The sequence below is a fragment of the Saimiri boliviensis genome, chromosome 15 (genome assembly GCF_048565385.1).
Source record: "Saimiri boliviensis isolate mSaiBol1 chromosome 15, mSaiBol1.pri, whole genome shotgun sequence".
In the NCBI taxonomy this organism is placed as follows: Eukaryota; Metazoa; Chordata; class Mammalia; order Primates; family Cebidae; genus Saimiri; species Saimiri boliviensis.
Genome location: NC_133463.1, coordinates 88,867,875 through 88,891,988, shown reverse-complemented (window position 1 = coordinate 88,891,988; position 24,114 = coordinate 88,867,875). Strand labels below are relative to the sequence as shown.

At 44.3% G+C, this 24,114-nt stretch overlaps 1 protein-coding gene across 23 annotated transcripts in view; it reads left to right on the top strand.

Moving 5' to 3' along the window:
* The first annotated feature begins 3,243 nt into the window (after window positions 1-3,243).
* The window catches only part of PTK2 (protein tyrosine kinase 2), a 353,655-nt gene continuing 332,784 nt past the window's right edge, over window positions 3,244-24,114 (top strand). For 8 of the 23 annotated variants that reach the window (XM_074387211.1, XM_039464853.2, XM_039464846.2 and 5 more), the window contains exon 1: window positions 3,244-3,409. The gene's annotated coding sequence lies outside the window, so the exon portion shown is untranslated. Of the gene's footprint in view, window positions 3,410-3,574; window positions 3,667-24,114 lie in introns of those variants that run through there. The other 15 variants (XM_074387203.1, XM_074387202.1, XM_074387201.1 and 12 more) reach the window with 5 other exon arrangements.

Here is a 24,114-nt window from a genome sequence, read left to right as displayed (position 1 = left end):
TGAATTCCAGCCCTGCTATCTGACTCATTACTTTTTTTTTTTTCCTGTGCAGTAGTTTTCAAATTTATAAAATGGAGGTGCTGATAATAGCGTCTACATCACAGGACTGCTAGAGGCAGTGTACACAGGTTCTGACCCACAGAGACTGAGAGAAGTCAGCCTTCCTTGATACTGCTCTGGTGGTCCTTCGAATACCTGCTCCATCATCATGCAAATTATTAGTAATCCATAAAGCAATGCTATGATCAGTAACACTTATATATACTAAGCACTCTGCTGTTTTATGAGAATAGTTTGTTTCCTCTGCAACTTAATTTTAGTGTGCAACCTTTAGAGGCTCCATTTCACAGATGAGAAATTGAGGCTCAGACATTATACAGCCTTCCCAGCTTTACTGGTGAATGGTTGAACCTGAAACTGGGTCTGTGCCAATGTTCATCTTCTTCCTAAGTCTGAGTTCTTAGGCAGCACAAAGGATGCCCCAGAAGTAAGATAAGCCACTGCTTCCTAAGTTTGTCCCTTTTCTCCTGTTTATAGCTCTGTTTGCCCTTCTCCTTTGCATCACTTCTTCCTGCCCTTTTCTGACTTTTTTCTTTCGTTAAGCAGAATAATAATGAAAGCTGACCTTCAAGAATATCAATTTCTTTTCTTTTTTTTTTTTTTTTGAGTCGGAGTTTTCACTCTTGTTGCCCAGGCTGGAGTGCAATGGCGTGATATTAGCTCATCACAACCTCCGCCTCCTGGGATCAAGCAAGTCTCCTGCCTCAGCCTCCTGAGTAGCTGGGATTATAGGCACATGCCACCATGCCCAGCTAATTTTGTATTTTTAGTAAAGATGGGGTTTCTCCATGTTGGTCAAGCTGGTCTCAAACTCCCAACCTCAGGTGATCCACCCACCTCTGCTTCCCAGAGTGCTGGGATTACAGACGTGAGCCACCGTGCCCAGCCCAGAACTTCAATTTCAAATGTATCGTGGTGGAGTCCAGGAAACAAGATTGTGTAACACACCACTCTAAAACCTAAAGGCTTAAAACTACATGTATTTTATTGGCTCACAATTCTGTGGTTTGGCAGTTTGGGCTGGGTTCAGCTGGGCAGTTCTTCCACCAGTCTCTCTAGGTCTTACGTAGCTGCAGTTGGCTGAACGCTTCACAGGGGCTGGGTGGTCTAGTACAGCTCACTCACATGTCTGGAGGTGGCAGCTTGTTGGTCAGCAGGCCTCGGTGCACTTCCACATGGCCTCCTCGTGAGGCTAGCTTGGGCTTAAGAGGGAGAAAATCAAGGCAGCATGGCCTCTTGAGGCCTAGGCTTGGAATTTGTACACTTATTGGTCAAAGCAAGTTAACAGGATCCATCCAGATTCAAGGGGGTGAATACATTCCACCTCTTGTTGGGAAAAGAGTCAAGGAATTGGTGGCCATTTTTAGTCTACCATGCTAAGTGCAGCCCCTTCCCCCAGGGTTATCCTTAATGCAGCCGCTTTTATGCTTCCACTCCCCTCTGTCTCCCATGCTCTTCTTATAGTTATAATAATAAGCTCTCACTTCACATCACCCAAAGCTCTGTTCATTCACTCGACAAATACTTATTGTGTGCCCAGACCTATTAGTGAACAAAACAAAGCCCACGCTCTAATCAGTCTAAGACTCTAGTGGAGGGAGCGGACAATCAAGAAATAAACAGGAACACAGTGCTGGACTGTGGCGAACAATAGTTGCTTTGGAGAACAACAGAGTGGACTAAGTGGTGAGCGTGTGTGAGGATGGCAGGGCAGTGGGTGGTTCCAATTATACACAGAGTGGTCTGCGGTATCAATGAGGTGATGTAGAGGCAGGGTCTTGAATTAAGTGAGGAGCAAGAAGTTTCAGGCAGAGCAAATAGCACAAAGGCCTGAGGCTGACATGGAGAGGCAATTCCTTACAATTTCATATGTACTAAAAAATAACAAAACACAGAAAAACACCAACCTTAATACATCTCATTAAAGAACAATAAAACCCAAAACATTTAAATATGGTAAAATCTTGATAAACAAAAGCATCTTATTCTACTTGATTTTTACTTGATTTATAGCTCCTAATGCAATGTGTATCACCTCTCTGAGCTTCAGGGCGTTCACCTTTCAAAACGCCTTGGTGCCTCTCTGTCCTGCCTGCTGGCTTGTGGTTAGCATCAAAACGACGCCATAAAAATGAAAGTTGCAGCCTTGAGGCTTCTTCTGGTTTCATTTCCGACCGCAAGGTTGCCAGAGTGACTTTTTTTTTTTTTTTAATAACACAAATCAGTTATCACTTCCTGCTTAAAGCCCTCCAAAGGCTCCCTGTTGCCTAAAGAAACTCCAGGCACCGAAGCAAGGCCCCGCACAGCCGTTGCAGGTTTCAGTCCCTCCAACCTGGCCTTTGCCATTTCCTCCACCCCACCCATGGCACGTTCCAGTCTTAAACAACCAGCTCCTCGCTGAAACTGGCTGACATCGCGGCAGGCCGGTTCGGGGTCGGGGCGAGCCGTCCCTCCTCTGCCTGGAGGAGCCCGCCTCAGGTCTGCAGGGCTCCGGAGGGGCTGCCGGGCTAGTTCCCTGCCGGCGTTCATTTAGGTAACCTGTCTACCTCCAGTGGACTTTCTAAGTCCCTTTCATGATTTTTCCTCTTCCAAAATCAAATCATGGCCCAGTCCAACTTAGCCATAATGCCATGAAAAAAATCTCTGAGCCTCAGTTTCCTTATCTGCAAAAAGGGCACAGGAACCGCTTGTTAGGGTCGGTGTGACGCCTGGAGAGGGCACAGCAAGGCCCGGGGCCCGCAGCGGGTGCCCAACGGCGGGCTTCCAACTCGGGGGGCGGGGCCGCAGGGCCATTCTAGAGGGAAGTCCTCCAGAGGGGCCCCCTTTGGGATTTGGGGGACAGGAAGGGGATGGGGAGGGCTTTCCCGAAGTCTGCCTAATCCCGCTGGCGGAGAGCGCGGCAGGTGGGACTCCAGGAAGTCCGCTCGGCGGGGCGACCCCGGCCACCCCCCAGGCCAGGGCTTTCTCCGTCCGGGCGCCCCCAAACCCCGACCTGGCCTCCGCAGGCTAAATTACAACAGCGGCGTTCGCCGGCGCGCTGAGCATGCGCGGGCGGCGGCGCGCATGCCCAGTGTCCCCGAGAGGCGGAAACTCCGGTCTGAGACTGGGCCCGGCGGCGCTGCCGAGGGAGGGCGCGCGCTTCAGCTGGCTGCCGCGCACGCGCGCGGGCCCGCGCCGACTCAGCACGGCCCCGAGGGCGCGAGCCCGCCGCCGCCGCCGCCGCCGCCGCCGCCGGGCCGGGACCGCTGTGCGCCCGCGGCGTGAGGCGTGGGAGGGAGCGCGGCTGCCGTCGCCCGGCGCCGCCCGGTCGTCGTCTGCCTTCGTCTCTCGGCGCCGAGGCGCGGTCCGAGTGAGTGCGGGGCGCGGGCCGGGGGCTGGGCGGGTTCCTGCTGCGCCGCGGTCGTGGGCAGGGCCGCGGCCCTGAGGGCGGAGGGGCAGAGCAGGGCCGCCCAGTCAGTCCCGGGGCGGATGCGGCGCAGACCGGCCCCTCCCGCGCCCCCGGCCCGCGGGCCGCGGTTCCTGGAGGCGGGGAGGCCGGGGGCCGTGAGGAGGTTGGGGGCGTCCGCGGAGGCCGGGGGGCTCCGAGAGGCCGAGGGGCTTGAGGAGGTTAGGGGGCGCGCTGGGCGGTCGGGAGGCTCGGGGAAGACGGGGAGGCTGAGGGACGCGGGGAGGCCGGGGGCCGGGGGAGGTCCGGGGTTCCGGGGGCGCGCGGGGAGGCCGCGGGGCTCGAGGAAGACGGAGAGGCCGGGGGACGTGGGGAGGCCGGGGACGTGAGGAGGATGGCGGGGGGAGGCTTTGGAAAGGCCGGGCGCGCGGAGAGGCCGAGGGGCCCGAGGAAGACGGGGAGGCCGGGGCTCGGGGGGCTGCGGGGCGGACGGGGGCGCGGGGTGCCGGAGAGGCCGGGGCGCGGGACGGACGGGCCGGCCTCCGCCGGCGCGGACCGAATGCCTGAAAAACAAAAGGGGAGACGCGGGAGGAGGAAGAGGAAAATCTCGGGGGCGCCGGCCGAAGCCGGCCGGGCGCGAAAGGGAGGCTGGCGGCTGCCCGACCTCCGTCCCCGGGCGCGGCCCCGCGGGTGGCCGGGGGTGGGCTCCGAGCGGCCTGCCGGTGGCCGCGTCCGCGGACGCAGACCCTCAAGTTTGATGCGGCCCCGTGGGTTTCCTCGCGGGAGCCCTCACTGGAGTCATTGTGCTTCCCAAGTTTCCTCCTCTTCACCGCCGCCGGCCCCCGACTCCGCCGCGGTGGCTTGGGCGCAACTGTTGGCCGAATTTCTCTCTGGGTGCCTTGTGTAGTGGCACCATGTTCTTTCTTAGAAGAAGGTGTTTGTGTGTAATTGGTTTCATTTAATTGCAGGATTTTGTAGCTAAATTCAGTGAGGGTAAAGTTTCTTTCTTTCTTTTTTTTTTCGAGTCATTTCAACAGTGTCTCATTCTTGCGTAGTCAGTCTGCAGCTGGGTTTTTGGCAGGGAGACTAAGATAATAGTAATATTGTAGTAATTATGGGAACTGGTTGAAATACATTCAAGCCGAAGCTGAAGGCAGTGCAAGAGTTTGGGGATTTGTATTTAAGACTTAACCATCGGTGGGATTTTTACTTAGAATGTAAACGTTTTCATGGCTGGAAAAACAGACCAGTGCTATTTGAAATGAAATAGCAGAGCCTCAGCCTTCATATTTTATTTGAGAAATGGGTCATAAAAATGATGTCTTCGAGAGTTGAGCACTCTGATTGTCCCATATTTGAAAACTTCTGAACAGTGGTATGCGAGTACACGGATGAAGCAGTTAAAAGACACATAAAAATAAATTAGCATTAAACGTATTTTTGTTGGGGTACAATATTTTCATCCAGTTGTACTATTCAGTTCATCGGAAAAGCCCTGTGATATTCAAATAAGGAACATTTTAAGGATGTTGGCGTCCCAATATCGTTGTGTTTTATATTTGTGGTTGTCCTGGGAGGGGAAAAACAGGCTGAACCTACCATCTACCATCACTTTGAACCTTCTTGTTTATTAAACTCTGTAGAAACATCAAGATTAATATTGCAACGTTTTCCTCTGAAGAATTTTATGTCACTATCAAATAATCTAGTTTAATAATGAATACAGGCAAAGATTATTTAAAACACATGTTTCCTTTTGAGGGCGCCCACAGTCACCTAAGACAGTGTAGATGCTGGTTAGGAGGACCTATACTATACATCATTTAGTCGTGATGCATCAAGAAGCAAGTCATTGGGTAAATAAAGACATGGAAATCAAAACTCCGGTTTTACAGTTTGGAGCATAAAGCCATGGAAATCAAAACTCCTTTTTTACGGTTTGGAGCAAAGAATACAGGGGCAAACTCTGAGAGGAGATGGGACTTAAGCCTTATTTGAGGCTGGAAGCCCACTGAAAGTGAATAATGTTAGATTAGGAATTAAGTTCCATGAATCCAGCAGTGAAATTCTGAGGAGGCAATGAGGATCATTAAAACGTTTTATACTAAATTGTTTTCTGGAAAGCACCATGCCTCTTGTTGGAAATTACGTAACTTAATCCCTCAGTCCTCAAAACCATGTTCTGTAGCTAGTCAGATAACTGTTCCTTCTAGGAAGTTGGAGAAATTGTCTAAGAAAATCTTAATGTTAAAGCTAGCCTCCTTAAAAAAAAAAAAAGACTAAGTCCTGCAGAAAAAATTATTTACATTGTATTCTGTAATGTAAAAAATTTGAAAACTGTCCTTTCTTGAATGTTCATTTGAGTTAGGTAGGATCTTAGTTCATATCTCTAAAGGTTATAGAAACCATTTTCCTCCTGTATTTATTTTTAGAAAATAATTAAAATTATCTTACGAGTTACAAAAGATGCATTTCAAAGTGGTAAGACAGTATAAAATTTCAGTTTTGAAATTTAATATTTTCAGGTTAGGCATTCTGAACTGATACAGATTCAGACCTAGATTAAGTTTTGTTTTAAATTTCAGTAACATTAAAAGTTCTGTTTTTTATTATATTTGAAGTGAATTTTTCTTTTTTGCTAGTGAAAAAAATCTGAGAAAAGTTTAGTTCCTGTAGTATAGGCATGCCTTGGTTTGTTTCTAGACCACTGTGATAAAATGACTCGCACTAGTTGTTTGGTTTCCCAGTGCATATAAAAGTTATGTTTACACTGTATTGTAGTGTATTAAGTGTGCAGTAACATGTCTAACAAAGCAATGTGCATTTATTTTTTTGAGACAAGGTCTTGTTCTGTCACCCATGCCAGAGTGCAGTGGTGCAATCATAGCTCACTGTAACCTGGACTTCAAGTAATCCTCCCACCTCAGCCTCCTGAGTAGCTGGGACTATAGGCGCATGTCACTACTCCTGGCTAATTTTCATGTTTGTTTTTGTAGGGATGGGGTCTCCCTATGTTGCACAAGTTGGTCTTTAACTCCTGGGCTCAAGTGATCCTCCCACCCTTGCCTCCCAAAGTGCTGGGATTACAGGTGTGAGTAACTGTGCCTAGTTAATGTATGTAACCTAGCTAAAGACTATCAATCATCTGAGCTTTCAGCAAGTCATAATCTTTTTGCTGGTGAATGGTCTTACCTCAATGGTGATGGCTGCTGACAAGTCAGGGTGGTGGTTGCTGAAGGCTGAGATGTCTGCCAATTTCTTAAACTAGACAATTAGATTTGCCACATCAGTTGACTCTTCTTTTCATTAAAGATTTCTCAGGAGTATGTGATGCTATTTGAAAGCACTTTATCCACATAGAACTTCTTTCAAAATTGGAGGCAATCTTCCCAGACATAGCCATTGCTTTATCAATAAGTGTATGCAGTATTCTAAATCATTTGTTGTCATTTCAGCAATGTTCACAGCATCTTCACCAGGGTAGATAACAATTTCAGGAAACCACTTTCTTTGCTCATTCCTAAAAAGGAACTCCTTTTCTGTTCAAGTTTTATCATGAGATTGCAGCAATTCAGTCACATCCTCAGGTTCTTCTTCTGATTCTAGTTCTCTTGCTAGTTCTACCATATCTGCATTACTTTCTCTACTGAAGTTCTGAACCCCTCAGAGTTATTAATGGAAGCAAGTTCTTCCAAACTCCTGTTTATAATCCTATTTTGACCTTCTTCCGTGAATCATAAATGTTAACTGCATCTAGAATGGTGAATCCTTTCCAGAATGTTTTTGATGTACTTTGCCCATATCCATCAGAGGAATTAATATCTATGGCAGCTATACCCTTATGAAGTATATTTCTTGAAGACTTAAAGGTTAAAATAACTCCCTAATCCATGGGCTGCAGAATGGATGTGGTGTTAATAAGCATGAAACCTCGTTCATCTCCTTGTACATCTCTCTCAGAGCTCTTGGCAACAGGTACTTTGCCAGTGAACAGTAATATTTTGATAGGAATCTTTTTCAGAGCAGTAGATCTCAGCAGTGGGTTTACAGTATTCAGTAAACCTTGCCGTAAACAGATGTGCTGTCATCCAGGCTTTGTTATTCCATTTGTAGAGTACAGGCAGAGTAGAATTAGCATCCTTCCTGAGGACCCCGGGATTTTCAGAATGGGAAATGAGCATTGGCTTCAACTTGAAATCACCAGCTGCGTTAGCCCCTAACGAGAGCCAGCCTGTCCTTTGAAGCTTTAAAGCCAGGCATTGGCTTCATCTCTCTGGCTGTGAAAGTACTAGATGGCATCTTCCAATAAGGTGGTTTCTTCATTTAAAATACGGTGTTTAGTGTAGCCACCTTCATCGCTGATCTTAGCTAGCTCTTCTAGATAACTTGCTGCAGCTTTTCCACCAGCATTTACTGCTTCATTTTGCACTTTTATGCTGTGGAGATGGCTTTTTTCCTTTAACCTCATGAACCAAGCTCTGCTTGCCTCCAGCTTTTCTTCTGTAGCTTCCTTACCTCGATTTACAGAATTGAAGAGGGACTTTCTCTGAATAGGCTTTGGCTCAAGGGAATGTTATGGCTGGCTTAATCTTCTATCTGGACTACGAAAACTTTCTCCATATCAACAATACAGCTCTTTTCTTTCTTTTTCTTTTCTTTTTTTTTTTTTTTTTTTGAGACATACTCTGTCACCCAGGCTGGATTGCAATGGCACCATCTTGGCTCACTGCAGCCTCTGCCTCATGGGTTGATGTGATTCTTGGATTTTGGCCTCCTGAGTAGCTGGGATTACAGGTGTGCACCACCATGCCCAGCTCATTTTTGTATTTTTGGTAGAGACGGGGTTTCACCATGTTGGCCAGGCTGGTCTCAAAACTCCTGACCTCAAGTGATCTGCGTGCATCAGCCTCCCGAAGTGCTGGGGTTACAGGTGTGAGCCACTGAGCTTGGCCAAGGCTGTTTGACTTTCTTATCATTTGTGTGTTCACCGAAGTAGCACTTTTAATTTTCTTCAATAACTTTTCCTTTGCATTCACAAGGAGGCACAAGAGGCCTCGCTTTTGGCCTATCTTGTTTTGTTTTGTTTTATTATTATTATTTTTTTGAGACGGAGTTTCGCTCTTGTTGCCCAGGCTGGAGTGCAATGGCACGATCTCGGCTCACCGCAACCTCCGCCTCCTGGGTTCAGGCAATTCTCCTGCCTCAGCCTCCTGAGTAGCTGGGATTACAGGCACGTGCCACCATGCCCAGCTAATTTTTTGTATGTTTAGTAGAGATGGGGTTTCACCATGTTGATCAGGATGATCGCGATCTCTTGACCTCGTGATCCACCTGCCTCGGCTTCCCAAAGTGCTGGGATTACAGGCTTGAGCCACCACGCCCGGCCCTGTTTTATTTTATTTTACTTTATTTTAAGACACAATCTCGCTTTGTCCCCCAGGCTGAAGTGCAGTGGTGTGATCTCAGCTCACTGAAACCCCTGCCTCCTGGGTTCAAGCGATTGTCCTGCCTCGGCCTCCCGAGTAGCTGGGATTATAGGCATGTGCCACCACGCCTGGCTAATTTTGTATTTTTAGTAGATAAGGGGTTTCTCCATGTTGGTCAGCCTGGTCTCGAATTCCTGATCTCAGGTGATCCGCCTGCCTCAGCCTATTATAGAGTTATTCATTGGTCTAATTGCAGTATTCTTGTGTCTCAGGGAATAGTAGGCCTCTGGAGAGGAAGAGAGCAAAAGAGGCCCAGTCAGTGGAACAGTTGGAATGCACATGTTTATAGAGTAAATTTGTATCTTGTGGGTACAGGTTGCGGTCTCCCATAAATAACTGCAGTAGTAACATTGAAGACCACTGATCATAGGCCAGGTGCAGTGGCTCACACCTGTACTCTCAATGTTTTGGGAGGCCAAGGAGGGAGGATTGCTTGAGGCCAGGAGTTCAAGACCAGCCTGGGCAACATAGTGAGAACCCACCTCTAAAAATAAAGAGGCCAGGCATGGTGGCTCACACCTGTAATCTCAGCACTTTGGGAGGCCAAGGTAGGTGAATCACGAGGTCAGGAGATTGAGACCATCCTGGCTGATAGAGCGGAATCCTGTCTCTACTAAAAATAGGAAAAATTAGCCAGCTGTGGTGGCACACACCTGTAGTTCCAGCTACTCGGGAGGCTGAGGTAGGAGGATTGCTTGAACCCAGGAGGTGGAGGTTGCAGTGAGCCGAGATCACGTCACCATACTCCAGCCTGGGCAACAGAGCGATACTTTGCCTCAAAAAAAAAAAAAAAAAAAAAAAAGAAGAAAATAATAATAAAGAGAGATCACTGTTCACAGATCACCATAACAGATGTAATAATAATGAGAGTTTGAAATATTGTGAGAATTAGCAAAATATAGCACAGAGACACAAAGTAAGCACATGCTGTTAAATAAATGGCACTGATAGACTTGCTCAATGCAGGGTTGCTGCAGATCTTCAATTTGTAGAAAATGCAATATCTGCAAAGCACAATAAAGTGAATCACAATACAAAAAGATGACTGTGTTTTACCTTAAAGCTCCAGTTTTTTTTTTTTTTTTTTTTTTGAGACGGAGTTTCGCTCCTGTTACCCAGGCTGGAGTGCAATGGCGCGATCTCGGCTCACCGCAACCTCCGCCCCCTGGGTTCAGGCAATTCTCCTGCCTCAGCCTCCTGAGTAGCTGGGATTACAGGCACGTGCCACCATGCCCAGCTAATTTTTTGTATTTTTAGTAGAGACGGGGTTTCACTATGTTGACCAGGATGGTCTCGATCTCTTGACCTCGTGATCCACCCGCCTCGGCCTCCCAAAGTGCTGGGATTACAGGCTTGAGCCACCGCGCCCGGCCGGAGCTCCAGTTTTTTAAGAACATATTTTCAGCTGGGGCATGGTAATGTGCGCCTGCAATCCCAGTTACTGGAGAGGCTGAGGTAGAAGGATTGCTTTGAGCCCAGGAGTTCTAGGCTGTGATGCACTATGCTGATTGGGTATCTGCACTAAGTTCATATCAATATGGTGATCTCCTGGGAGCCAGGTACCACCAGCTTGCCTAAGGAGGGGCGAGCTGGTCCAATTTGGAAATGGAGCAGGTAAAAACTTTGTGCTCATCAGTTGTCGGGGTAGTGCCTGTGAGTAGCCACTACAATCCAACCTAGGCAGCATAGCGACACTGTCTCAAGAGAAAAGAACTTATTCTCACTACTGTTTTACCTTACTAAAATTCCTTAAATAATTAGCAAGAAATTGCTATGAGGGTCTTTGAGAATTTTTACTGATGCCTGTATAAATTATTTAAAATACAAAAATTGAAAATGTGGGCAAAGTTAAGTGATCTTATTGGAATCAGTGTAATATATTCCAGGATGCTTATGAGTACGTCTAAGCATCTGATTGTGAAGTTGCTTATCAGTCCTGAGAATGGAATGGAAAGTGTTAAAGGGCAGTTTTAGCTGGTCTTTGGGTGTACCTGTGGCTCACTAATGTCACCAAACTATATTGAGAAGTTATTACCGCTCTTCTGTAAATTGTGTTTAGTAGTGAATTTTTTGAACCTTCTCTTGCTTTTTCTCTCTGAATATTTTGGCAAAAGTTTATTTCCTTCATTTCATACTACCAAAGGCAGCATAGTGGAAGAGAAGGTTTCTGGTATTAATAGGAATTGTGCCAAATCTTATTCGGAACTGCTTAAATGTGTTTCCGATTATATAGGAACCCCTTCTGTTCCTATCTGTAACAATTAGTTTTTTTTTTTAACTGGGTTCTATGATGGTGGTAAAATTCAGTTAAGGATATATGGTTCAACTTTCAGTTTAAACAGACATTTTAGTAAATGCTGTTATTATAGCATGATTTGCATAAATACTCTAATGAAATGGTTTATAAATAAAAGTAGGAAATAAAATGTTTTTGCCTTAGTGGCACCGTCTCCCTCCTTAGCGGTTGGAAGCCTCAGAAAAACACTAGTAGCTTCACTACAAAGTTTACATGTTTTTAAGGGCATGAAGGTATTTCTTTTTTTTTTTTTTTTTTTTTTTGAGACGGAGTTTCGCTCTTGTTACCCAGGCTGGAGTGCAATGGCGCGGTCTCGGCTCACCGCAACCTCCGCCTCCTGGGCTCAGGCAATTCTCCTGCCTCAGCCTCCTAAGTAGCTGGGATTACAGGCACGCGCCACCACGCCCAGCTAGTTTTTTGTATTTTTAGTAGAGACGGGGTTTCACCATGTTGACCAGGATGGTCTCGATCTCTCGACCTCGTGATCCACCCGCCTCGGCCTCCCAAAGTGCTGGGATTACAGGCTTGAGCCACCGCGCCCGGCCCTGAAGGTATTTCTTTACAATCTTTAATTAAATTATATTTAATGAAAATCCTACCTAAATCTTACTGATACACATTTTCTTTACTATAAATTCATTTTTTCCAGAAACAGGTTAAGTGACAAACATGCATTTGGGTGAGGCACGGTAGCTTACACCTGTAATCCCAGCATTTTGGGAAGCCGAGGTGGGCAAATCGCTTGAGCCCAGGAGTTTGAGACCAGCCTGGGCAACGCAGTAAAACTTGGTCTCTGTAAGATATGCAAAAATTAGAGGAGCATGGTAGTGTGTGCCTGTAGTCCCAGCTACGAGGGAAGCTGAGGTGGGAGGATCACTTGAGCCTGCCTGGGAGGTTGAGGCTACAGTGAGCTGAGATTGCACCATTGCACTCCAGCCTGGGCAACACAGACTCTGTCTCAAAAACAAAAACCCCAAAACAAGTCATGTTTGTGGGTTGCCTGTGCCTAGGGTCTCTTTTCTGCTCTCATACTCCTCATTAAAATTTCTGCATTTTGGGTTTGGATTCTGCTGTGAACTGTAGGTGCTTGTTGTGTCTCTGTCTCTCTTGAGCAAAACACTACGTTTGTCTCTGCTGGTCTGATGAAAGAGCTTAACAGTTTTAGGTGTTACATATTTTGTAGTGAAACGTGTGTTGTCTTGTGAGATTGTAAGCTCCACGAGGGCATAAACTTTGTTTTAGACATTATTGAATCACCAGTGTCTCACAGTAATATTTATTGAATGCGTAAATGAAAGAACCTAGGTGTATTGATTATTGGAGAACTGTTACTTGGATCAGTCAAGTGTTTACTGTTTTGTTTGCCCTGGTAAAGAACCTCACTTAAAAATCACATAGGAGTCAGGCAGGGTGGTGCATGCCTGTAATTTCAGCACTTGTGGGAGGCAGAGGCCAGCGGATCACCTGAGCTTAGACTCACATAGGACTTGATACCAGGGGAAGAACTTGGGCTTATCTTTTTCACCTTTGTCTACTGTATTATCACACTTGGCCTAGGGAAAAAATGCTGGTCTGCTCTTTGATAATTTTAAAACTTTTTTGCTAGAAATCCATCTTGTAGGAATTGATCTTGTGTTCATTAGGACTCATCCTAAGTTCTGAAGACATAGAAAATTTCTTGAGGTGACGCAAAATGATGGGAGTTTTGATTACTGGTCCAGAAACTCTAATGTATCTTTTGCTAATCAAGGAGATTAATCGGATGCTTTACAAAGGTTTAACATTATGCCCCTAAACCATTTAAAAGAACAACCATCTTCGTAATATTGAAGTGTGAATTATGCACTGTGCCACTCATCCTTGACCTTATTCAGAGTTTTTTACTGCTGTGCTGCTGCTCAGATAAAACATTTTGAAAGTAACAGTTCAAAATACATTCACTCAGGTAATGGAAGGAGTCATGTGGGTACGGAATCTCGCTCTTGAGATTTTGCAGTTTGCTTCTCAGTGAGTTTCTCCATAGTATTGCTGTAGTGTGTGGGGGTAACTCATTCACACCTTTCACACACCCATTCCAGTAAGCTCCAGGGGGTTTCAGTGGTTTTCAGAGTAGTGAGGAAATTGCAGCATCACCATCATCTAGAAACTTTTAGAAATGTAAGTGCTGGGCCCCACCTCTGGCCTTTTGAATCAAACACTGAGGGTGGTGCTCAGCAAGCTTTTTAATTTTGTTGTTTTTGAGACAGAGTCTCATTCTGTCGCCCAGGCTGGAGTGCAGTGGTGGGATCTTGGCTCACTGCAACCTCTACCTCCCGGGTTCAAGTAGTTCTCCTGCCTCTGCCTCCTGAGTAGCTGGGACTACAGGGGTGTGCCACCACGCCCAGCTAATTTTTTTTTTTTTTTTTTTTGAGTTGAAGTTTTGCTCTGTCGCTAAGGCTGGAGTGCAGTGGTGCAATCTCAGCTCACTGCAACCACCACCTCTTGGGTTCAAGCAGTTCTCCTGCCTCAGCATCCTGAGTAGCTGGGATTATAGGCATGTGCTACTACACCTGGCTAATTTTTGTATTTTTAGTAGAGACAGGGTTTCACCATGTTGGCCAGGCTAGTCTCAAACTCCTGACTTCAGGTAATTCGCCCACCTCTACCTCCCAAAGTGCTGAGATTACAGGCATGAGCCACCTCGCTTGGCCTATTTTGTTTTGTTTTCAATTTTTTGTTTGTTTGTTTGAGAACAGGTCTTGCTGTATTGCCCAGGCCAGAGTGCAGTGGTGTGATCACAGCTCACTGTGGCCTCAACCTCCCGGGCTTAGGTGATCCTCCTGAGTAGCGTCTGGCTAATTTTTGCATACTTTGTAGAGACGGGGTTTCACCATATTGACAAGGCTGGTCTCGAACTCCTGAGCTGAAGCAGTCCTGCTGCCTTGGCCTTCTGAAGTGCGGAGATGACAAGCACGAGCCACTATGCCTGGTCTTGCAAGCTTTTTAAACTTGCTGTCTAGGTGCTTTGATGCATGCTAACATTTGTGAACCACTGCTTCAGGGTGATTTAAAAGAAATGCAAGTCATAGCAGGCGAAAATTAGTCTTAATTTGAAGTATGTTTATGGTGTCTTCTTGACCACTTACATTTGCTAAGGAGATTGCCCTCACTTCAGAAATCTAAATATGTTTTTTAGGATTTTCGAAAATATTGGGAAGATCTCACAACTGCTTTTCTTAGGGATTTTGAATGTTTTATGCTGAGACTGCTTAATTCTTTTAAATCTTGGTTTGGAATTTGAAGGAACAATTTTACATTGAAATAGCAGTTTGTATGGCTCCTGGACTTGCGGCTTTTGGCAAATACCAGGAGAGTGTGTACATGCTGGTGCTTAAGGCACAAGCTCCCTGGTGGTTTTGTTTTGGTACTGAAAAATTGGCTTACATATAATAGAGTCGGTGTGATTGCCAAGTCTTGGGGTAACTAATGAAGCTGTATTGTGTAAATTGATTTTTATTCCTAGTGTTGAATTCTTGCCTAAATTTAATACATTCTTTTGCCTTTTGTCCTTTTCTCCTAAGAAACAGGTAAATAAAAATTAGACAATCTACAAGGTTGAAGTTGGTAATGTCCCTTAAATCTGTTAAGTTTTATGCAGAATTAGACACATCCCTTGGCAGATATAATTGTGAGCTCAGAGATGAGAATTTTGTATTAGATCTGTTAGGTATCTCTAAGCCCCCCACAGCTTGATCATAATACCATTATAGGTGGTCAGTAAATAATTTAAGGCATGATGGAGAGTCTCCTGTCCGTTCTCTGGGTTGTCAGCGTGTTGATAGTTGAGGAATATAGATACATGAAAGCCATGGAAAGAGTTTCAGAAAAGATCAGATGTCTGAAGAGAGTCAATTAGAAAGACTAAAGTAAATGATTTTGTTGTATAGTCTTAAGGATATTTAAGTATATGAAAGTTAAGATAGAGAAGAAAAGTAGGGATAAACAAATGATATTAAAATAATAGAATCTAAAAACAATGAGAAGGATGTTTCCACATGAATTTCCCCCTAAGATCTTTCACTCAACTGTGCAGCTCAATGAAAGCAAAAATAATAGAAATTAGATGGTGGGAAAATTGACCTGGAGCAATTTCTTCTTAAAAAAAAAATAGGTTGCCTGGCATGTTGGCTCACACCTGTAACCTCAGTACTTTGGAAGGCCAGCCCGGGTAGGGAGATCACTTGAGCCCAGGAGTTTGAGACTAGCCTGGTCAACATGGTGAGATCTTGTCTCTACCAAAGCAAATAATAATAATACTAGCCACGTGTGGTGGTACACGCCTGTAGTCCCAGCTGTTCGGGAGGCTGAGGTGGGAGAATTGCTTGTGCTCAGGAGTTAAAGTCTACAGTGAGCCCTGGTCACACCACTGAACTCCAACCTAAGTGACAGAGGGAGACCCTGTCTCAAAAAAAAAAAAAAAAAAAAAAAGGTCAAGGAGAGTTGAATTTACAACTTATAGTCAGTTATATTCTGTGATGACCATTAAATGTGCTTTTTTTTTTTTTTTTTTTTTTTTTGAGACGGAGTTTCGCTCTTGTTACCCAGGCTGGAGTGCAATGGCGCGATCTCGGCTCACCGCAACCTCCGCCTCCTGGGTTCAGGCAATTCTCCTGCTTCAGCCTCCTGAATAGCTGGGATTACAGGCATGTGCCACCATGCCCAGCTAATTTTTTGTATTTTTAGTAGAGACGGGGTTTCACCTTGTTGACCAGGATGGTCTCGATCTCTCGACCTCGTGATCCACCTGCCTCGGCCTCCCAAAGTGCTGGGATTACAGGCTTGAGCCACCGCGCCCGGCCTAAATGTGCTTTTAAGAGTGCCTGGGCCAGATTCGGTGGCTCACGCCTGTAATCCTAGCACTTTAGAAGGCCAAGGCTGGCAGATCACGAGGTCAGGAAATCGAGACCATCCTGCCCAACATGGTGAAACCCCGTCTCTGTTAAAAATAAATAAATAAATAAATAAAATAGAAAGAGTGCCTGGCCTATTGTGGCTTTTCAGGAAATGTTAGTAAATAGATGATTCTTGTGTTACTTGTCACTAAAAGGTTAGACTTCAATCACTGACAATTTTTTCTGATTACTTCAGCCCAGTTTTCTCTTTCCTGCTCTTATAACCTGTCTCCCCTCTACACCCCTTCTGATGGTTTCTATAGTGTACTGCCTTGTGGTTTTATATAGCCTTCTTCTGATTATAATGAGGTTGTACTTTTTAAAATAAATTTGCTGGCCTTTTTGCTGGATTTACTGTTTTACCAAGTGCTTGTATTTTTGTTAGGTCTTTTGTGTTGTTGTTTTTTGAAATTCATTAATTTATAGCTTCTGTTTATATTCAGAACCGAAGTCTTTGGTTGGTTTATACATCTTTTTTTTTCTTTTTTTTTTGAGACAGAGTCTTGCTGTGTTGCCCAGGCTGGAGTGCAGTGTCGCAATCTCAGCTCACTGCAACCTCTGCCTCCCAGGTTCAAGTGATTTTCCTGCCTCAGTCTCCCCCAAGTAGTTGGGATTACAGGCAACTGCCACCATATCCAGCTAATTTTTTTTTATTTTTAGTAGAGATGGGATTTCGCTATGTTGGCCAGGCTGGTCTTGAACTCTGGTCCTCAGATGATCTGCCCCCCTTGGCCTCCCAAAGTGCTGGGTTTACAGGTGGGAGCCACCATGCCCAGCCCTTTTTATGCATCTTACCACAATCTCCTACTTTATGGCATGTGGCTTTACTGACTCTCAGGTTTTTTTTTTTTTTTTTTGAGACACAGTCTTGCTTTGTTTTCCAGGCTGGAGTGCAATGGTGCAGTCATAGCTCGCTGCATCCTCCAGCTCTTGGGCTCAAGCAATCCTTTTCCCTCAGCCTCCTGAGTAGCTGGGAATATGGGTACATCAGTAGTCTGGCTAATTTTTCCTTTTTTCTTTTTTTTAGAAAAAAACTCCTGGGCCCAAACAGTACTCCTTCACTTCCCAAAGTGTTGGGATTACAGATGTGAGTCACTCTGCCCAGCCTCAGTGAGATTTTTTTGATAAACAGAAGTTAAGTTAAATGTAGTCTAGTTTATTGGTCTTTTCCTTTACAGTTACTGCTTTTTTTTTGTTTGTTTTCTGCTACTCTGAGGGTGTGAACTAATTTCTTTGTTATGTTCTAAACGTTTAATAATTTTGTGTTTCATCTTTAACTTTATAATTCACTTGGAATGATTTTTGTTAAAGAAGGGATTAAATCAATTTCATTTTAATATGTGGTTATCTTGTTATCCCAACACCATTTATTGAAAAGAATATCTTTTTCCCTACTTCTCTGCAGTGCCACCTTTGTTGTAAATTGCCTGTCCATGTATGTGTATGTCTTTTAGACTCTGTGTTTTTAGATTCTTTGATTCCACTAGCACTAAACTGTCTACCTTATTACAGCTTTATGATAAGCCTTATCTCATTGTAGAACCCTTCCTACTTGGTTCTTTTTCAAAAGTACTTGGCTCTCCTTGACCTTTTAGAGATCAATATATGTTTTAGAATTACTTGTCAACTTCTAAAATAATTCTTCCAGATGTTGTTTGGGATTACATTGAAGGTCTACATTTACTTGTGGAGAATTGGATTATTATAGATCTCTGAATATTTTTGTATAAGGCATTGTATGGGCATAGGCTTTCATTTCTCTTGGGAATGGTTGAACTAGGACTGGAATGGCTGGATCATATGGTAGGTTTATGTTTAACTTTTTAAAAAACATTTTTGAGATAGGGTCTCACTCTGTTGTCCAGGCTGGAGTGCAGTGGTGCGATCATGGCTCACTGCAGCCTCAACCTCCCAGGCTCAAGTGATTCTCTCACCTCAGTCATTGGAGTAACTAGGACTACAGTCACTCACCATCACACATAGCTAATTAAAAACAATGTTTTGTAAACATGAGGTCTAGTCATGTTTCGAGGGCTGGCCCTAAACCCCTGTGCTCAAACAGTCCTTCAGTCTTGGCATTCCAAAGTGCTGGGGTTATAGGAGTGAGCCACATCACCTGGCCTATTAAAATTCTTAAGAAAGTGCCAAACTGTCTTCTAGATTTGTACCATTTTGCATTCCTACCAACAGTGGATGAGAGTTCTGGTCGCTCTACATCATTAGGGCAACACTTGGTATTGTCACTCTTGTACATTTTAGCTATTTTAATTAGGTATGTAATGGAATTTTATTGTGGTTTTAATTTGCATCTCCCAAATGGCTAATAGTGTTGAGCATCATTTTATATGGTTATTTGCCATACGTATATCTCTGGAGTTTAAATCTTTTATGCATTTTACAGCTGTTGGCTGGGCGTGGTCGCTCATGCCTATAATCCCAGAACTTTGGGAGGCCAAGGTGGGTGGATCACTTGAGGTCAAGAGTTGGAGACCAGACTGGCTAATGTGGTCAAACCCGATCTCTACTAAAAATAACAAAAATTAGTTGGGCATGGTGATGGATGCCTGTAATCCCAGCTACTCAGGAGGCAGAGACAGGAGAATCACTTGAACCTGGAACGTGGAGGTTGCAGCAATCGAGATCGCACGATTGCACTCCAGCCTAGGGTACAGAGTGAGACTCTGTCTTAAAAGAAAAAAAAAAAATTTAAAAACCGTGATGGATCATCACAGCATAGGCAATCACCCAAAGAGCTGAGATCTGGAGAAATTTTATCTTTCACAAATAGAGTCGTACGCAAAGAGCACCTCTTACTTTATTGAGGAAGTTTCAGTGTTTTTCCATACATGTCCAGTGCTTACACACCCAGTCAGAATGTGTTAATGTAGTTCCTTGGAGCCAAATTTCTAATGTCCAAGACAGCAGAGGAAATCAAGAAGCCAAGACACATTCTTTTTTGTTTCACTCCAGAGTTTAGACCTGAACCTGATGTCTGATGTGGTAATCACTAGCCACATGTGGCCAATTAAATTGAAATTAATTACAGTTAAGTGAAGTTGAAAGTCCCATTCCTCAATTACTAGTCCCATTTCAGGTGCTCATTAGCCACATGTGGCTAGTGGCTACCACACTGGGCAGTCTGGCGTAGAACATTTTCATCATTGCAGAAGGTTCTAGTGGATAGATAGGGCTCAACTATGAAAACCTCATTAGCACCTTGTGCTGGTACGTGGATCTGGATTTGAGAACCATTCATGTGAGTATCCTTGCTGTTTAAAGTTTGAATTTTTTGGAATCTATACAGCTGGACAGATGATGGAACTCCTTTAATAGACTTATTGTGAAACCTAACCCTAAGGTACAGTGTAGATTTTTAGACTGGTTTAGGTGGTGAATTGTGAATTTGTTGCACATTGAGTAGATAAGTATTGATATTTTAGTTTACAAATATCTGTCAGTTTTAACTGAGAGATTTTGTGAAAACATTATATGTTGACCTGTGTCCTAGACTCAGTGTCTCCCATTGCACCTGCCCCACTGTCCCTGTCCTTAGGCAATCATAGTGCTGAGCAAAGTTGCAGGGTGCTGGGAGGGGTGCCACAACACCCACTCTTGAGGGAACAATAGGAATTAGCGAAGTGGAGAGGAGAAAGTTGGGGGAAAAGGCTCTGGGAGAAGAAAAGCATGGGCAAAAGCCTGGATGTTTGTGAGAACCATGTGGAGGTTGGTTTGGAGCATCTTAAGTTTGATTTCTAATAGCAAGAAATCAAAGATTTTTTGAAATCTGAAACCACAGATTTTAAAAAATGTCATGAGGCCAGGCACAGCGACTCAATGCCTGTAATTTCAGCTCTTTGGGATGCCAGGGCAGGAGGATCAGTTGAGTCCAGGAGTTTGAGACCAGCCTAGGGAACATTGTGAGATCTTATCTCTACAAAAAAGTTAATAAGGCCGGGCGCGGTGGCTCACGCCTGTAATCCCAGCACTTTGGGAGGCCGAGGCAGGTGGATCACGAGGTCAAGAGATCGAGACCATCCTGGTCAATATGGTGAAACCCCGTCTCTACTAAAAATACAAAAAATTAGCTGGGCATGGTGGCGCGTGCCTGTAATCCCAGCTACTCAGGAGGCTGAGGCAGGAGAATTGCCTGAACCCAGGAGGCGGAGGTTGTGGTGAGCCAAGATCGCGCCATTGCACTCCAGCCTGGGTAACAAGAGCGAAACTTAGCCTCAAAAACAAAAACAAAGAAACAAAAAAAGTTAATAAAATTAGTTGGGCATGGCGGTAGATGCCTATAGTTCCACCTACTCAGTAGTCTGAGGTGCGAGGATTGCTTGAGCCGTGGAGGTTGAGGCTGCAGTGAGTTATGATCATGCCATTGCACTCCAGCCTGGAGGACAGAGTGAAACCCCCATTTCACAAAAATTTAAAAAATTAAAATAAAAAATAAGATATGAGAGGAAAAGCTACATCAGGATATTTTTCTATCCACACAGTATTTCCTATTAACTGGTAATTTAATGTTAGTACGGTTGTGTTGGGATCTCTTGTTCTAGTTCACAGAGTACCAGTCTTTTGAGTGTGTGTCCACAGTTGTGAGGGTCAGAGGACATGCTTGAAGTAGTCCCAGCTGTCCCTTTCTCTCAACTTAACCGTGCACTAGATTCATGCTGGGTGGTTCCTGGGCACATTTCAAGGAATTTGGGGGATATTGAGTGGAGTCTTGTTGTCTATTGCTCAAGAAGGAGGAAGGGTTCAGATAAGTCAGTAAAGTTGAGCTGTGGCTTAGGCTTTGTAAAAGAGGGGTGGTAAAGATGGAGTGGGACTGAGGATGGGTATGGGGGCAAGGTTAGGGCCACTCTGCATTACCACCTGGAGAGTAGCCTGCTAGCACATGTTTACCTTCAGGTTTGGGATCACAGCAAACGGAAGAGATGAAAGCTCAGTTTAACTGTACTAGGATATGTATTTGAATTGGAGAAACTATTTCAAAATAGTGTGTGTGGGCACTGTATGAAGGCTTCTTAGCATTTAATGTGCATGTATGCCACTTGGGGATCTTGTTAAATTTTAAGTTTCCATTCAGTTTGACTGGGAAGGGCTCAGGCTTGCATTTTTCTTAAGTTCCTAGGTGATGCCAGGGCTGGTGGTCTGTGCACCTCACTTTGAGTAGCTGGGCATTGGTTTTCAAAGTGTAGGTTGCAAGGTGGCCCTGAGAGTCTTACTTGGTTTGAAAATTGAATAACTATTGCTGACTGTGGTAGTTAAGGGCATGGAACTGGGGTCAGAATCCTGGCTCTATAACATTGGGCTCATTTGTTAATTTCTCTGTTTCCTTGTGTGGCATGTGATTGTACTACATGATCATGTAATACCTAGTTTTTTGTTTTTTTGTTTTTGAGGTAGAGTCTTGTCTTGCTCTGTCACCCAGGCTGGAGTGCAGTGACCCAGTCTCGGCTCACTGCAACCTCTGCCTCCCAGGTTCAAGTAGTAGTTGAACCTGTCTCAGCCTCCTGAGTAGCTGGGATTACAGGTGCATGCCACCACACCCAGCTGATATTTGTATTTTTAGTAGACTTGGGGTTTTACCATTTTGGCCAGGCTGGTCTTGAACTGACCTCAGGTGATCCACCTGCCTCAGCCTCTGAAAGTGCTGGGATTACAGGTGTGAGCCACTGCGACTGGCAGTGATTAGTCTTATTAAATGCTTTGTGAAAAGTAACAGTTATTAAAAGTAAATGTTTACATTCAAAACTTTCCAGTTTTCAAAGTACTCAATCCTCCCTGCATTTTTGTTCAATTTGTAAAATTGCACCTCAAATGGAATGAGATATTTGCATTCATTGTCTCTGTCTACACAGAGAAAATAGACGCATAGCTTTCCTTCCTTCCCTCCCTGGCTCCTTCCCTCCCTGGCCCCTTGCCTCCCTCCTTTTCTTTCCTTCCTCTAAGACAGTGAAGAACCAGCCTTCTTGTACTGGAGGAATACTCTACCATCCATCTTCATGAAGACTGGCACGTGGACAAGTTTACCAGTTATAATGCCTTTCTTACACATTAAATTAGAGAAATAGGTGTCTGTATTGGGGCCTCAACAAGAACTTGGAAAACTTTAAGATAATAGTAATACACAGTATTCCTTTAGGTGAATGTCCTTTCACTTTCTTAGATCGTTGATGAAAGCCTTAACAAAGATTTTTAAATAAGCATCTGTTTCTTTTTTTTAGTTGCTATTAGTAAGGATGGTGAAAAACTATTTTGTACTAAGGATTTTGAAAGACAGGATTGTTTCAAATGAAAATTCTGTGACTTTTCTGTTACATGTGTATTTTATTTAATAACTAAAAATACAAATCTTCAATTTGAAAATCTTGTAGAAGTTTTCAAATATACACAAAAACAATGTTGTAATGAATCCCCTGTTTATTCATTACCACTTTCAACCATTGTCATTTAATAAGTATTGTTAGCTCTTCAAAGGTAGTGGTTCATACTTAAAAGTTGTGAAGGCACTTGGTTTTTGAAAACATATGCTAACATTGGACAACTCCTGCTATAATGTGACATAATAAAATTTATGATATATTTATTTATTTATTTTTTTCTTTCTTGAGACAGAGTCTTGTATTTTTAGTAGAGATGGGGTCTGTCGCCCAAGCTGGAATGCAGATCTCCACATCCTGGGTTTGAGCAATTCCCCTGCTTTAGCCTCCCAAGTAGCTGGGACTACAGATGCATGCCACCACACCCAGCTAATTTGTTTTGTATTTTTGGTAGAGACTTGGTTTCACCGTGTTAGCTAGCATGATCTCGATCTCCTGACCTCTTGATGACCTACCTGCCTCAGCCTCCCAAACTGCTGAGATTACAGGTGAGCCATTGCGCCTGACCTATGATGCATCTCTTAGAAAAGATAGGGAAGGAGTTCAGTATAGCTCTGCTGCTTTTCTAAGGTTCTGCTGTGAGTGGGTGATGCAGCTGGCTGTCTCATATCTAAATGATCCAGTGTGTATCTTAATGATCCAGTGAGCTGAGCAAGGCAGCGGGGACTCTCCACAGACTTGGTGCCTTTAGTTGGAATTTTTTTTGTTTGGGACAGAGTCTTCTATTGCCCAGGCTGGAGTGCAGTGGTGTGGTCTTGGCTTACTGCAACCTCCGCTTCTCGGGTTCAAGCAATTCTCTGCCTCAGCCTCCCGAGTAGCTGGGATTATAGGCACCCACCACCACGCCTGGCAAATTTTTTTTTTTTTTTGTATTTTTAGTAGAGATAGGGTTTAATGGTCTTGGCCAGACTGGTCTTGAACTCCTGACTTTGTGATCTACCAGCCTCGACCTCCCAAAGTACTGGGATTACAGGCATGAGCCACCGTGCCCGGCCCTTTTCTTTTCTTAAAACTATACTTGAGTCAAAATAAACTGTAGCTTGCTGTGAGTTGCTGTATTGGTTTAATGTTCCTGATAGCAGTACATGTCTGTTTTTAACTGAGTCATTTTTATTTTAAACTGAGTTGGTGGTGAAGCATGGAGCTTTAATAGAGCAAGATTTATCAAAGAAATATGCTCGTCTTTTTCAAAAAACGGTTTTCTTAAACTCTGAAGAGATACAAAAGAATATGTGTAAAACATAAGGTAGAGATGAAGAATGCTCTGAGCCCTGAGAACCTGGAGGGAGGACACCCAAGTGAGCCTTGGTTAAGTCCTTAATTATGCCATAGGTCAAGGGCCAACAAACTTTCTTTGTGAAGGGCTAGATAGTAAACATTCTAGGCTTTGTGGGCCGCCTGTGACCTCTGTCACAAGTACTCATCTTTGCTGTTACAGTGCTACAGCATCCATGGGCTGTATGTAAAGGAACAAGCTGGCTGTGTCTAGTAAAACTTTATTTCTAGACACTGAAATCTGAATTTTATATAATTTCACATGGTGTGAAACGTTATTGTTTTAATTTCTTTAACC